The sequence below is a fragment of the Dermacentor andersoni genome, chromosome 1 (assembly GCF_023375885.2).
Source record: "Dermacentor andersoni chromosome 1, qqDerAnde1_hic_scaffold, whole genome shotgun sequence".
Classification (NCBI taxonomy): Eukaryota; Metazoa; Arthropoda; class Arachnida; order Ixodida; family Ixodidae; genus Dermacentor; species Dermacentor andersoni.
The window spans coordinates 287,882,395-287,895,126 of NC_092814.1; the positions used below are offsets into that span (position 1 = coordinate 287,882,395).

Genomic DNA, 12,732 nt, shown 5'->3' on the forward strand with positions numbered 1-12,732 from the left:
ACATTACAAAAAAGGACAAGATATACAAGCACATTAAACAGCATTCTAGCAAGTAACGTTGGTTAAGGCATCACGAAACAAAAGATTATCACTGATGGACACAATGTTTGCGGGAAGGTGGTTCCACTCTAGTGATGTCCGAGGTACGAATGACTGGGAAAATGTATTTGTGCTGCTAGAAGGGACGTGAACCTTGTAGGAATGATCGATGCGACGAGATATGTAGTGTGGAGTATGGATGAGTACATCACGTAGTGTTGTGTGGTGAAAAATTTTGTGAAATAATGATAAACGGGAGACTTTACGTCGAGCTGCAAGAGATGGAAGAGAAAGGCTAGTTTTCATGGCTGTTACGCTGGCAGTTCTGTTATAATTCGAAAGAATAAAACGAGCAGCGTTATCCTGAACTAATTCTAATGCGTTAATTATGTTTAGGTTATTAGAGTCCCAGACTGATGTAGCGTATTCTGATTTCGGGCGTATTAGTGTTTTATGAAGTAATAATTTTAAGTAGTGTGCAGCCTTAAAAAAGTTTCGCCTTAAGTAACCAAGAGCGCGGTTAGCATTGCTCACTATATTAGTAATGTGAGTTGCCCAGGTAAGGTCGTATGTAATATGAATTCCTAAGTACTTGTACGAAGTTATCTGTTCCAAAGGAAGACAATTTAAATAGTACACCTGAGAGACGTTAGGTGTCCTAGATACAGGAATAGCTTTACACTTGTTAACATTTAATTCCATTAGCCATAAGCTGCACCAGATAGATATTATATCAAGGTCCGATTGAAGACAGTTAGTATCACAATCCGTAGTTATTTCTCTAAAGATAACACAATCACCCGCGAAGAGATGAATGTTAGAAGTTACTTGTGAAGGAAGGTCGTTAATATATATTAAGAACAACAAAGGACCGAGAACCGATCCTTGGGGCACTCCGGAAGCAACAGAGCGCATCGATGAATTGCAGCCGTTAGCACTAACGTATTGTGAGCGATGAACCAGAAAACATTCGATCCATTTTAAGAGATTAGCATCAATATTCAAATGGGTTAGTTTGTCGAGTAGAAGTTTGTGACATACTTTATCGAATGCTTTTGAGAAGTTTAGAAATATGCAGTCGGCGCATGATGAACGATCAAGAATTCGATGCAACTGATGAGTGAAGGATACGAGTTGAGTCTGGCATGAGTATGATTTCCTAAAGCCATGCTGTGCAGGTGAAAAAAATGAGTTATCTTCAAGAAGGTCGACGAGGCTTTTGAAAACAATGTGTTCTAGAAGTTTGCAGCACGTGCTGGTAAGTGAGATGGGGCGATTGTTGGTTGCTATGTTATTGTTTACATAGAATGGTCATCAAAGTTCATTAGGAATGTGTCAAGAAACGCATGTACCTCGTTATTGATGGTCCTGAAGTTTGCTCTACTATAGTCGACTATTGTTTTCTTTTTCTTGATATTTTTCGGATGGTTGGCACTAGTGGTAAAATGCATTGCACAATGGTCACTTAAAGGCTGAAGGAAGGTAATGTTGGAAGTTAGTTTGGGTTCAGTAGTAAGTACTAGGTCGAGAATGTTCGATATAGTAGCAGTATTCCGAGTTGGTTCAGTGACCACTTGCGAAAAGGAAAAAGTGGAACACGAATCTAAATATTCCTTCGCCTGAGACGAAAAATGGAGTAATGAAGGAGGCTGAGAGTTACATTTAATGTTCGGGAAGTTAAAGTGGCCTAACAAGTAAAGGGGCGATGTTGGAAAGCGTTATGATACGTTATTAATTACATCATGCAATACACTAAGGAATGTGGGCGAGGAAGAAGGGGATCGGTAGCATACGTCTATAATTGCCTTCTGGTGACGAATGTAAAATGAAGCCCAGACAATTTCGAGGTCAGTAGCAACAGAAATTCGCAAAGAAGGAATGTCGTTAGAAATGGCAAGTAGGACGCCGCCTCCACGACTCACCAGCACGATCCTCCCTATATATAACGAAGCGATGGGCATCCTCGAAGATTTCATTATTATTACTGTTGTTCGAAAGCCACATTTCTGTTAAGGCAACTATCTGTGGAGAACAAGTGTCAATCGCTGAGGCCAATGAAAAATATTTGTTCGGTACCCTTCTAATGTTGGTAAAAAAGATGGACACATGGTGTTGTGAAGACTGTCCACTTCCCCTCTCGCTCCGCTAGGTTAAATTACCTGCAGGAAGTATGTTCCTTGCGCGTTGGCCCTGCGACGGCTTTTCTGTCACGCATTTCGTTTCGGCGTCAAAAACGTATACACCTGTCATTCATAAGTAGTTTGTCGTATCTGAGTTTAAACGCAGGTGCACCGGGCTGATTTTTTTCCAAACTCGATAAGATTTCCCCGAGCGAGACGGGTTGCGGGGGAGTAATCTTCACTAAGAGTGATATTGCTTGTTTTGAGCTGATTACGTAGTGAAAGAACATTTTCTTTTATTTTGAAACTCGAGAAGTTTACAATTACGGTTCAGCATTTTCCCGGTCAAAAACTCCTAAGCCATGGGCGCGTTCAATTGAGTTGGATGAAAAAGATGGAAGTACGGTTTTAAAAGCAGATATAGCTTTGTTCTCGGTTTGTTCCCATGTTTGTTTAGCGTCTGGAATGTTGCGAATGATAAGGTTATTTCGCCGAGATCTGTCTTCAAGGTCATGGCGCGAGCCCGCAGAATTGCGTTTTCTTATTTTAGGGCCCCGACAGTGCTCTTCATAGTAGACAGTACTACACCCTGTGCCTCTTAATTATTGCATTTTTCTTCCATGCCATCCATCCGTTTGCTCAACACAGTGAATTTCGCTTCCGTGTTTTTTTGGCCATTCTTTATAGCTTTAATATCGGCGGCTTGTTCGGCTAAAGTTTTTGAGGAGTGGAGTGAGCGAGTGTGTATATCTTTAATAAAGCGAAACATTATCTTCATTTGTTCTGCAGGGTCGCCAGGCAGTGTTTTAATATCACAAAGTGCGTCCGTCCTAGTATTAGGCCCAGGGTTTGTCTCAGCATCCCCTGAACAGGTCAACAATAAGGCAAACGACGAAGTCAAGCATTCACAAATGGTCTCACACAACACCCGTGGGTACGTGAACAGCACTAAGAAGCGGTCATCACTTTTTCTCGCGTATAAGGAAAGTTCAGCACACACCAGCACAGGACAGAAGCAGAGGTTACGGGCCATGCCGAAAGTGCTGCTCGAGTGCCCACTGAAGGTGAAGTTTCCAGGGAAGCCGTTTAAATGTGCCCTGATGGATGATGCAGTGGTCGATGTGGTTGGCGCACGGAAGACGAGTCTTGCTGATGACACCACGGCAGGAAAATTCGTGTCGACGTCCATGTGAGCACAGGTTGCGTCAGGAAGATGCGCGGAATCGCATTCGAAGTCGGTGGGTGTGTCCGTTGATAGCGCCAACACGAGTACGATAGCAGCCTGCACCGGACAGAAGCAGAGGTTACGGGCCATGCCGAAAGTGCTGCTCGAGTGCCCACTCTTTTGCGCTCTTGAGTGCCCACGATTGATATAAGCCTGCGCTGGATAATCTTCTGACATTTTGAGCAAGTACTTTATTGGGCTGTGCCCCGTAGCGTTCTGTGCGGCCGCTTGTTGTAGCGTAGTCACTGTTTTTCTGCATATAATATTGCGCATCAGCGATACCGAAAAAAAAAGATAACAGAAAAAAATGGACTTGTTGGGCAGGTATAATATTGCGGTAAGGGGGGGGGGATGCCACGAAAACAAAGTCGGACGCTACAATCATATAGTTTGGAATTAAGAACTCTAGCCAGTGCTTGGCATTGTGTAGACTACGCTGCCATTGACAATTTGAAGTTGCGCGTACATGTGAAACCAGGAAGAGGTATACATGCATGGAGATAAGGTTTATGTTCGCGGGAGGCGGTGTGGTGCAATTGTTTGGTAAATGTACAGAATCAAATCCCGACCATGGACCGAGAATGCTGAAATATGCTGCTGCTTATATTTCAGCGAAATCTAGACGACACGTATCACTGCTACGAATCTGGTCAGAACTCATAGTTACTGGTACTTAAGCATTGTTTGGCGAGTACCCAGGCAAAATATATCCATCACGCGAAAAGGGTAATGCTTTGTATCTGTACAAAAACTGGATAATTTGTCAAGTGAACACATTTAATCGTTATGATAGTTTATATTTAGATTATTCGTAGCTTTATAACTGATAAGCAACAATTGAAAAGAAATGATCGGAGAGAATACCCGTATGATCACATTTATGAATACCCATAGGCATATATAGGATTCCATATATTATGCATGGGAAAGCCTATAGTAAGGGTGGGCCAAGGGAAATAGGGGGGGGGGGGGACAGTCCAACTTGAAATTTGGGTTGGGGCCAACTTAAAATTTGAAGGTTGGCCAACTTGAAAGATTGATGTGGGGCACCTTGAAATTTGCAGGTGGGCTAATTGAAATTACGGAGTATGCTTACGCATACTTAGACAACTCCGGCGAAGTTTTTGCATAATTTTTCTTTGGGCGAAGCAGTTTGGAAGAAATGTTGGGCCCAGTGGTTCCTGCAGGCAACAAGCGCCCAGTGCAGGAGCGCCGGCCTGTGACTTTGCCCGAGTGCTTCATTGCCGTCTCCGGTGTGCGGCCGCGTGTGCCTCTAGGCTGTCTGCTACTGGTCTCCTCCGAGGAAGCGCTCGACTCCGTTATGGAAAATGCGCCTCAGGTGCGTTGCTCTGCACTATGCTCCATGCTTCTCTTATTGTGATTAGAAAATATGGCCACTCCAGTTGAATGTTCACCGTTGTTTTTGCTGTCGCCATGATTAGTCCCAAGGCGATAAGATCGCGACCGCGCGCCCTACGGTGCAGTTACAAAGGGAATCTTGAACGCGCAAGAGGGGAGGTTTGCAGGAGGACCTGCAGGAGGTTGCAAGGGAGGGAGGAGCAGGAAGATGCTAGCATGCTAGAAGGACGACAGGTCAGCGCTTTTCTGTTCGTCTACTCCGGCCGCGGCTGCACATAGCATGGCTGAGCGCGCTTTGTCTTCGATGAAATCTGTGCTGGGGGCGAAGTTAGGGAACCCTAGATAGATGATGGCTTCGTGTGCGCTGTGTTCTCGCGCGCCTAGTAAGCGTTGAAACGAGAGGCAGCTCCAAGGGCGATTCACTCGTCACTACGGCCACTCTTCATCACGTCAGCGTCCTGATAGCAAGTGTCCGCGGTGATCTAGTGAGATATGTTACCGATTGCCTGCGCGCACTAGATATACCATGTTTGCTAATTTAGCTAGTAAGCAAATGTTCAGAGAAGTTTATATGGCCAGTAAAACTACTATACCTAATATTGCGTACAGCTGTCCAATAATTGCTATCGCAATCAGGGCTTCGCCTTTCTGGTGCAACTGCGATTTTTATTTTTTCTTCATGGTCTCTTGGTAGCGCTATGAGACATTTTATTGTTTAATTTTTAATTTCGTTTTTCAACTTTGAACTTGCTTTTTAAAAATCCTTCATGGAATATTCCTCATTCCGACCTTTTTAGGTGGGTTAGCTCGAGAAGCGGGTATCGCTTACACTACAGTAAGAAGTTTTAATCTTAAGATGGGCCAGTTAGCAAAATAATGTTATTGACTTTCCAAATATACGTTATAGGGTAACAGTGTTTTAGTTTTATTTAATTGTGAAAAATTGCCTCTTGAATATACCATAATTCTAATCCTCGAGCTGGACTGTTAAGAGTGGCGGACATGCATAAAAATCGAAATAAATGTTTAACGAATTCCGAAAATATCAATAATTAACTACCTAATAACTTTCTTTACAACGAATATTGCAATTTACGAATTGTAGCCAGTGACATTGTCAGGCGTATCAACTCGGAATGAAATTTCAGAATGGCACCAATTCGGAGATATGCGCCATTAAACTCGCAGGTAAAAATGCACTGTTGGTTCACGTACTACTTCAAAAAAAAAAAAGCTCTTGTATGCATTGAAGCACAAAAGTAACTGCAACGCCCATGAATTTCTTTTCACACTTCGGAAAATATCTAGAAACTGTTGTGATTATGGAAATTAGCTTCAAGTGGATGCTTCTTGCAATCTAACAGGCAATATTTGCCGTAAAGTAATTAGTTAAGAAGTTGATTCGTCAATTTCTGCCTATTAGTTGACTATGTGTTTTGATTTCGCGTTAATAATGTCCGCCTCTTCAAATAATCCAGCTCAGCGACAAGAAATGGGCTATCCTACGCAGGCGATTTTCAAAATTTCGGAAAACTTCAAAGTGATCATCCTGATAGCACACATGCGGCAAGTGGGAACTGTGTGTCGAACAGTGGTGAAGTTCAGTTTAGCACAAGTCGTAGATCAGGGCCACATTAGAGGTATCTATCCCAGACACGTACCCGAGGGGGGGGGGGGGGGCCGCCCGCCCCCCGCTCGAATTTAAGTGGCATACCCCTCACCCCCTCCCCGCTCACATCACCACTCCTCACACACATTCCTAAAGCGCTGAAAATCAATCTATTTGGCAGGCACCATTTTACTGCCTTTTACAGCGGGAGCTGTATATGACTAACCTTACATGGTTTTTTCGTCATCCGTCGAAAACAAGAATCAAGTGGGCCGATTCTGGTGATAGTGCAAAAAGGGTCCAAGCTCAATGGCACATACCCCTGTGGCCTCGGAAACCTGCAACGCGCCCTTCGAAATCTTCGGGGTCGGCCCACGTATGCGGAGCTCTCAGAGCCTGCTTCACCTCCTCCGCGGGTCGGCCCGGCATTGCACTACCGTCGGGCCGACCCGCGGCGGAAGTGAAGCACTTTGCTTTTTGTTCGAGTGCTTTGACTGTCGTCAGCTCTCGCTGCCATTCCATTTTCACAGAGTTGAATGGTTGTCATTTTTTTCACTACTTTTGGATGGCGGTAGTTATCGGCATCTCCTGGGGTGTGGAGGCCAGTTTTCTCATCGATTCGGTGCCCGCGCGATTAACTCGAGATGAGTTCCGTTGTCACCATCTATTTAACAACTACGCGCAACGATGTTGCTTTGTTAGTTCAACGTTCTTTGTTTAGACTGATACATGGACCAGGAAAGAGATTGGGTTCGTAGTCAGCTGGTCTGTATGTTCGTGGAACGAGTTGCGGCCGGAGAAAACGCCAGATGCGTCAAAATTTTCCTTTGCTTCATTATTTCCACGAGTGACGGCTCGCCGCGATGCTGGCAGATCCTCGGATGCATATAGCCGCGATATGGGTTAGATAAGGTAGAAAATAAAATAATGCGAAACAGTGTTCATCATCAGACCCTGCAATAACTTATAAAACCATAAACAATATGATTGTCACCTGTTACCTCGTCTGGCTTTTCCCTAATTGTATAACACTTTTCCTACAAAATTGGCAACTGGACAGAAGTGTCGCAAAGGGTTGAGAAATTAAGCGATTTACTAAGGGTGAGAGCCAAGGCAACAGCCAAACAGGAAGGAAACGCGAAAATTAACAAATATAATCCTTGTTTGTGAAAATATTTATGAGTCAACATCTCTTTATTTAAAAAGGGAGTAGAGAAAATGCCGCCGGAAGTGGAGAATGATTCCGAGTGTTTTTATTTATTTTATTTATTTACAGAATACTGCAGGCCAACTTGTGACCCAGGCAGGAGGGAAGACGTTCATACAGTAATGCAATTAAATACGTTCAAAGAAAGGAGTGCATATGAAATATGAAATACATTGAATCATATGAGGTACATTGAAGGATGATATAAATACATAAAAAACACATTCTACAAGCATACAATGCAATGGATTGAATTGAAAGGATAGAAATATTTACAGTACCAGTTTACACAGTTTTTACACAGTTTACACAGGTTGTTTTTGTTTTTTATGCTAACACGCATGAAAGTACTCATGCGGTCACACGTTTATTTGAAATGCAGGTTTTCAAGGGCATGCAATATGTTATTGGACAGGAATACATCGGTCGGCAGAGAGTTCCAATCATTTATTGTTCTAGGAAAGAAGGAATATTTAAAGCAATTTGTACGCGCGAAAATAGGGGTTATCTTGTCAGGGTGATAATTTCTGGTAGCTCTAGCTGGTAGCGGCTGGAGACAGGGTGAATGACCAAGTTGTAGTTCCCTTTTCCAAAGGAGGTAAAGCAATGTTAGGCGTGCTACCTTTCTTCGGGATTCTAGGGTGGCAATATTATTTTCATTAATCAATTGAGAGGGGGAGTCATAACGTCCATAACAATTATATATGTAGCGGACGGCAAGCCTGTTTATGTTTTCCAGGCTTCTACTGTTATCAGTAGAGCCGCTTGACGTAGCCACTTCTCTGCTGTGCTAATGTTGGTGTTTTCTTAACTTACCGCGGTGGGCGCAGTGCACTGGAACCGTAGCTGGTGCGCTGCGCTCTACGCGGTTGTACGGGACTGGTGGCCACGCATCGTTACGCAACTTGTCAAATAGCAACACGGGCTGGTTTTGGCACTTGAATTGGTAGAGCAGAAAACGAGGGATACAAAAGAACTGTGATTGTTCCGCAAACATATATATTTCTCAATAATTCTTCCACGGCTAATTCAAAAAAATGCTATTAGAAATCTTCATTTTTTACTTTCTCTTGTTTACTTGTTTTTCGCAGCGTTCGTAATGCTCTTCTGTTATGCGCGAGTCCATTTGATGCGGTTCCTTGTTTGCCAAGTAAAGAAGAGGTGTATCTCACAGGCGTACCTGTGAGGTACACCTTATTTCAATTCTCGTTTGCAGGTTTACGCATCTTTATGGAGAATGGTGGGCATTATTCACATTTTTACTATTACAGCCACCTCCCCCCCCCTCATTTGCATAGAAACCTTGGGTTGACCCTCCCCCTCCGGAAAAGAAATACTGGGTACGTGCATGATCTATCCCTTATGACAATGGTTGCATACAACAGTTTCCCACAAGCTACGCTTGCGCAGTTCAGTTCGAAGATAGCTGCAACGGCAATGCGCATTTTAGCAGTATTTGCGGACGAATGTCACCAAAGTTCTTGCTAGGCTAGGCTAGGCTCCGAATATTTGCTTAATGGTCATGATTTCATGGTTAGCGGTATTCATTTGTACAATAGCAACATGCACGTTATCGTAAAAGCCACCCGCTGCGGTGGCTTAGCGGCTATGGTGTTGCGCTGCTACGCAGCAAGTCACGGGTTCGAATTCCGGTCGTGGCGGGCGCAATTCGGTTGGGGCGAAATGCAAGAACGCCCGTGGCCCGTTCATTGCTTGTGGGGACGTTAAAGATGCCCCGGTGGTAAAAATTAATCCGGCGTGTCTCAACAAGGCATGCGTCGTAATCAAATCGCGGTTTTGGCACGTAAGTCCCCATATTCATTTATACATGAAGTAAATGTCGCGCGCAAAGCAGTGCTAAAGCTCTTTGAAATAGCTGTTAAGAGCTTTGTGCAATATTTTTGGAAGCACAACACGACATTACAGGTTTGTACACATGTACCGTTATGTCTTTTTCGCCTTCATACTAATTACCTTCACGCTTAGTTCCATAAATTGGTGTATGGCATTATTTTTGTCAATGGAAGTAATTTGTTGATGCTTGCTTATCCGGCCCCTCTCCAGGTTTAGGCATAACAATTATATATGCCTGGTGTGCGCACCAGGAGGTGACGATCGTGCTTGCAGATTATTACGGTAATGAATCTGAATTATTACGGCTGCCATGCATTAAAAGGCAGAGGAGATATGTCGCTTGCGTGAGTTGATAGGAAAGATCCTGTACTGCGGGCTCTGCGTTATCGCCGCATCGCCACATTCCATTTGCTTTAATCTCCGCTAATACTACAACTTTTTCAAAAGTTGCTCTGGTGGAACGATCCCTAGGCAGAGCTTTACAATTTCTAATGTAGAATAACGAAAATTTTCTAAGGGGCCTGGTAGAGACAGTCCCCTGTCGCGTAAGTAAAGGAAACGGTGCGCTTCTTGCTCGCGAAGTGGGTGACGTAAGCGTTGTGTCCTGAATATATAGGCAGGTAATTTAATGTGTATGGTACTGTTATGCGCGTGCAAGCCACTTTCTAGGATACCATTATCTGAACCCAACAGTGCTGTTGCAGAAAATTACGTATTGCTGGCAAAGCTAAGCACCGCTCAAGTGCTGGCCTCTGAAATAGCGCGGTCTGTTCACTGAATCCCGTTTTAAACATGCCTTGTGTGTCGGTTTCAACCTGGTCACAAGGTGTCGTAGAGCCGTGTCTTCCAGGCAGACTGAATGCTGGCATTTTTTCGGTTTCATCAGCCGATTCGAAAGTAAGCTCTAGTTATAGGCAGTCGTCGTGGCCACTTGCTCTTTTCCCAGAAGGTGGCCAACGTTTTCCAGGCTGCCCTGCCGCTGGACCCATTGTGTGTGAAGGCGTCGAATCTGTACTGGGTGGTTCTGCTTATTCCGGGTGAGCTGGTGGGGGCGATTCTGCTGCTGCGCTTCTCCTACACGTTGAGCTATGATCCGGCGCAGATTCAGCGAGAGACCTGTGAGGGCAAGCCACTCCTGTTTGCCCAGTGGCCGGAATACATCAATTATGGCAGGTATGTCTCGCGCTTTGCCAATGTGTGTGGCCTCTGTCTAGAGGCACTGTCTTTAGCAAACCGTCATAAGGGATTCTTGATGTTTAGAATTGCATTTGTAGTGGTATATGGGTGTTAGAATAATCAGCGAAATGGAGGTGTGTTCTTGCGGAATATACGCGGGAGGGAATGCGTGAAATACCGTATGCCGATAGGATGACTGCCGGCATACGTACCATTATTTAAGCGGTTAGCTTACGAAGGCTGGCATATATTGGAGGTCCAACTGTTCAGATTTTCCAGGGAGGAAGTTTTCAGTGTGCTTCATTTCTAATTTGTTGTTTTCACTGGATTTGTTTGTTTCTATGCGCTTCGCTCTTTAGGAGCCTATGCTTTGGTTGGCCACCGGTGCTTGTTTCTAAGAGTTGCTGATTATAGGTATTTGCCACTTAACAATAAGGCTCTTTCGGTTTAGTATATTTTCTTATGTGGGGAGCTCACCCACACACCATTTGTTGTTGCGAAGCGTCAACGCTTCCAACGGCATAGCTGGGCTATTTTCGCGCATAGAAGCGGTTACCTTATTCACTTGAGGCTCTGTTAGGTGCACTGTGTAGTTTAGCATCAGGCCATGTCCATGCTTAAGGCAGAAAATTGTTTTATTTTTAGCCAATGTACCTCCGAATCAAATAGGAATATTCGAAAAGAAGGGCATTGAAAATGTTTACTCGAGTGCAGTCTATTACAGCGAAGTTCTATATGGCTAGTTTTCCACGGATAGATGTCTGTAGACCAAAAACCGTCGGCCGATTCTGAAGACAGTGCGATACCGGGCCGACCCGCGGCGGAGGGGAAGCAGGCTTCAAGCACTCTGCCAACTTGCAACAATAAGTTCAATCCGTAACAGATATTTAACTGATAAGAACAGATACTGCACTTTGACCCTCGTCGACCACGTCTACGTTCGCACCGCACTCTCTTTGTCGGCGTCCCAAGCACTTGCGTTTCTCCTTTCCTTCCGCTCTCCCGTGGTGGTGGTCCCGTCGAAACGTCACGCGTATCTAGTTTCCTCCGGCTCCTCGGGCGGCGGTCCTGTCGTCCACACGAATATATATAAAAGTCATGGTAAATGAGTCCGTACTTACTTTCAAAATTCTTTGTCATCTCTATGTAGTATGCTAAACAGGTTCGCTGGTCATCCACTCCTGGTCATCCAATGGCTCACGATTTATTCGTATTTCACTTGAGGCATACGTTGTTATTTTACACCTAGCGCACTCATCAATTTAAGTCGAGTTTGACTTCTCATCCATCAAGTGTTACGCCATTCGTTTAATGCTGGATTTTTCCGCTGTTTTCGGATGCTGTGGCCCAGATAACGGTGACCGATCAATCGGTGATCTAGACAGTTTAGCGGACGATTCTTTTAAATAAAAAATTTACGCGCTAGATCCGCGATATGAATATGACGCTCGTCGTAGTGGAGGACTCCAGGATAACTTTGCCCACACGGTTTTTTTAACGGGCACCTGAATAAAAGTGCAGGTACGTTTCCGAATTCGCCCCAATCGGGATGCGACAATCACTACCGCGATGGAACACACGACTTCGAGCTCAGCGACGCAATGCCATATGCACTAAGCTTCCGCGGCGGGTGTACGAAAAAAATCCAATGCACGATGCTCTGTAACTAAGTCAGCAATATCTCGCTTATGTCATCAGAGACCAACACATATTTCAATGTGTCATCATCGAAACCACCAATCTGCTACACATTATTAGCGCCGACCCTTACGAGCTGCTTTATACCTATTCTTTCGCGCTTCATTTTGTGAATGTATGAAATGGCGGATTCGGAACAATTTCTTGATTATACTTGAAGGCCCAGTTGCAGTTGGCTTGAAGCTGGTGGTCTGAGCGAATCAAAACTACTGGAACATTCTACTTTACAGCGTAATTTCTTCGTAGATCGTTTTTCATTGCATAAGCACAAGTCCAAATATGGACGATTTCCATGGGCTCCCATATTTCGAACTTCGTACGAAAATAACAAGTTTTGGCCCACAGAAAACGGTTCGACTCATGCGTCATGTGATACTTGATGTGCAGAATCTGCCCGTTATATTTCCACTTCATTGCTTGTGTATTTAGTTATCTCTGGAGAGCG

The 12,732-nt window shown here is 44.3% G+C and overlaps 1 pseudogene; it reads right to left on the minus strand.

Moving 5' to 3' along the window:
- Positions 1-11,361: 11,361 nt before the first annotated feature.
- LOC126548686 (U2 spliceosomal RNA) lies at positions 11,362-11,530 on the minus strand (annotated as a pseudogene).
- Positions 11,531-12,732: the final 1,202 nt, after the last annotated feature.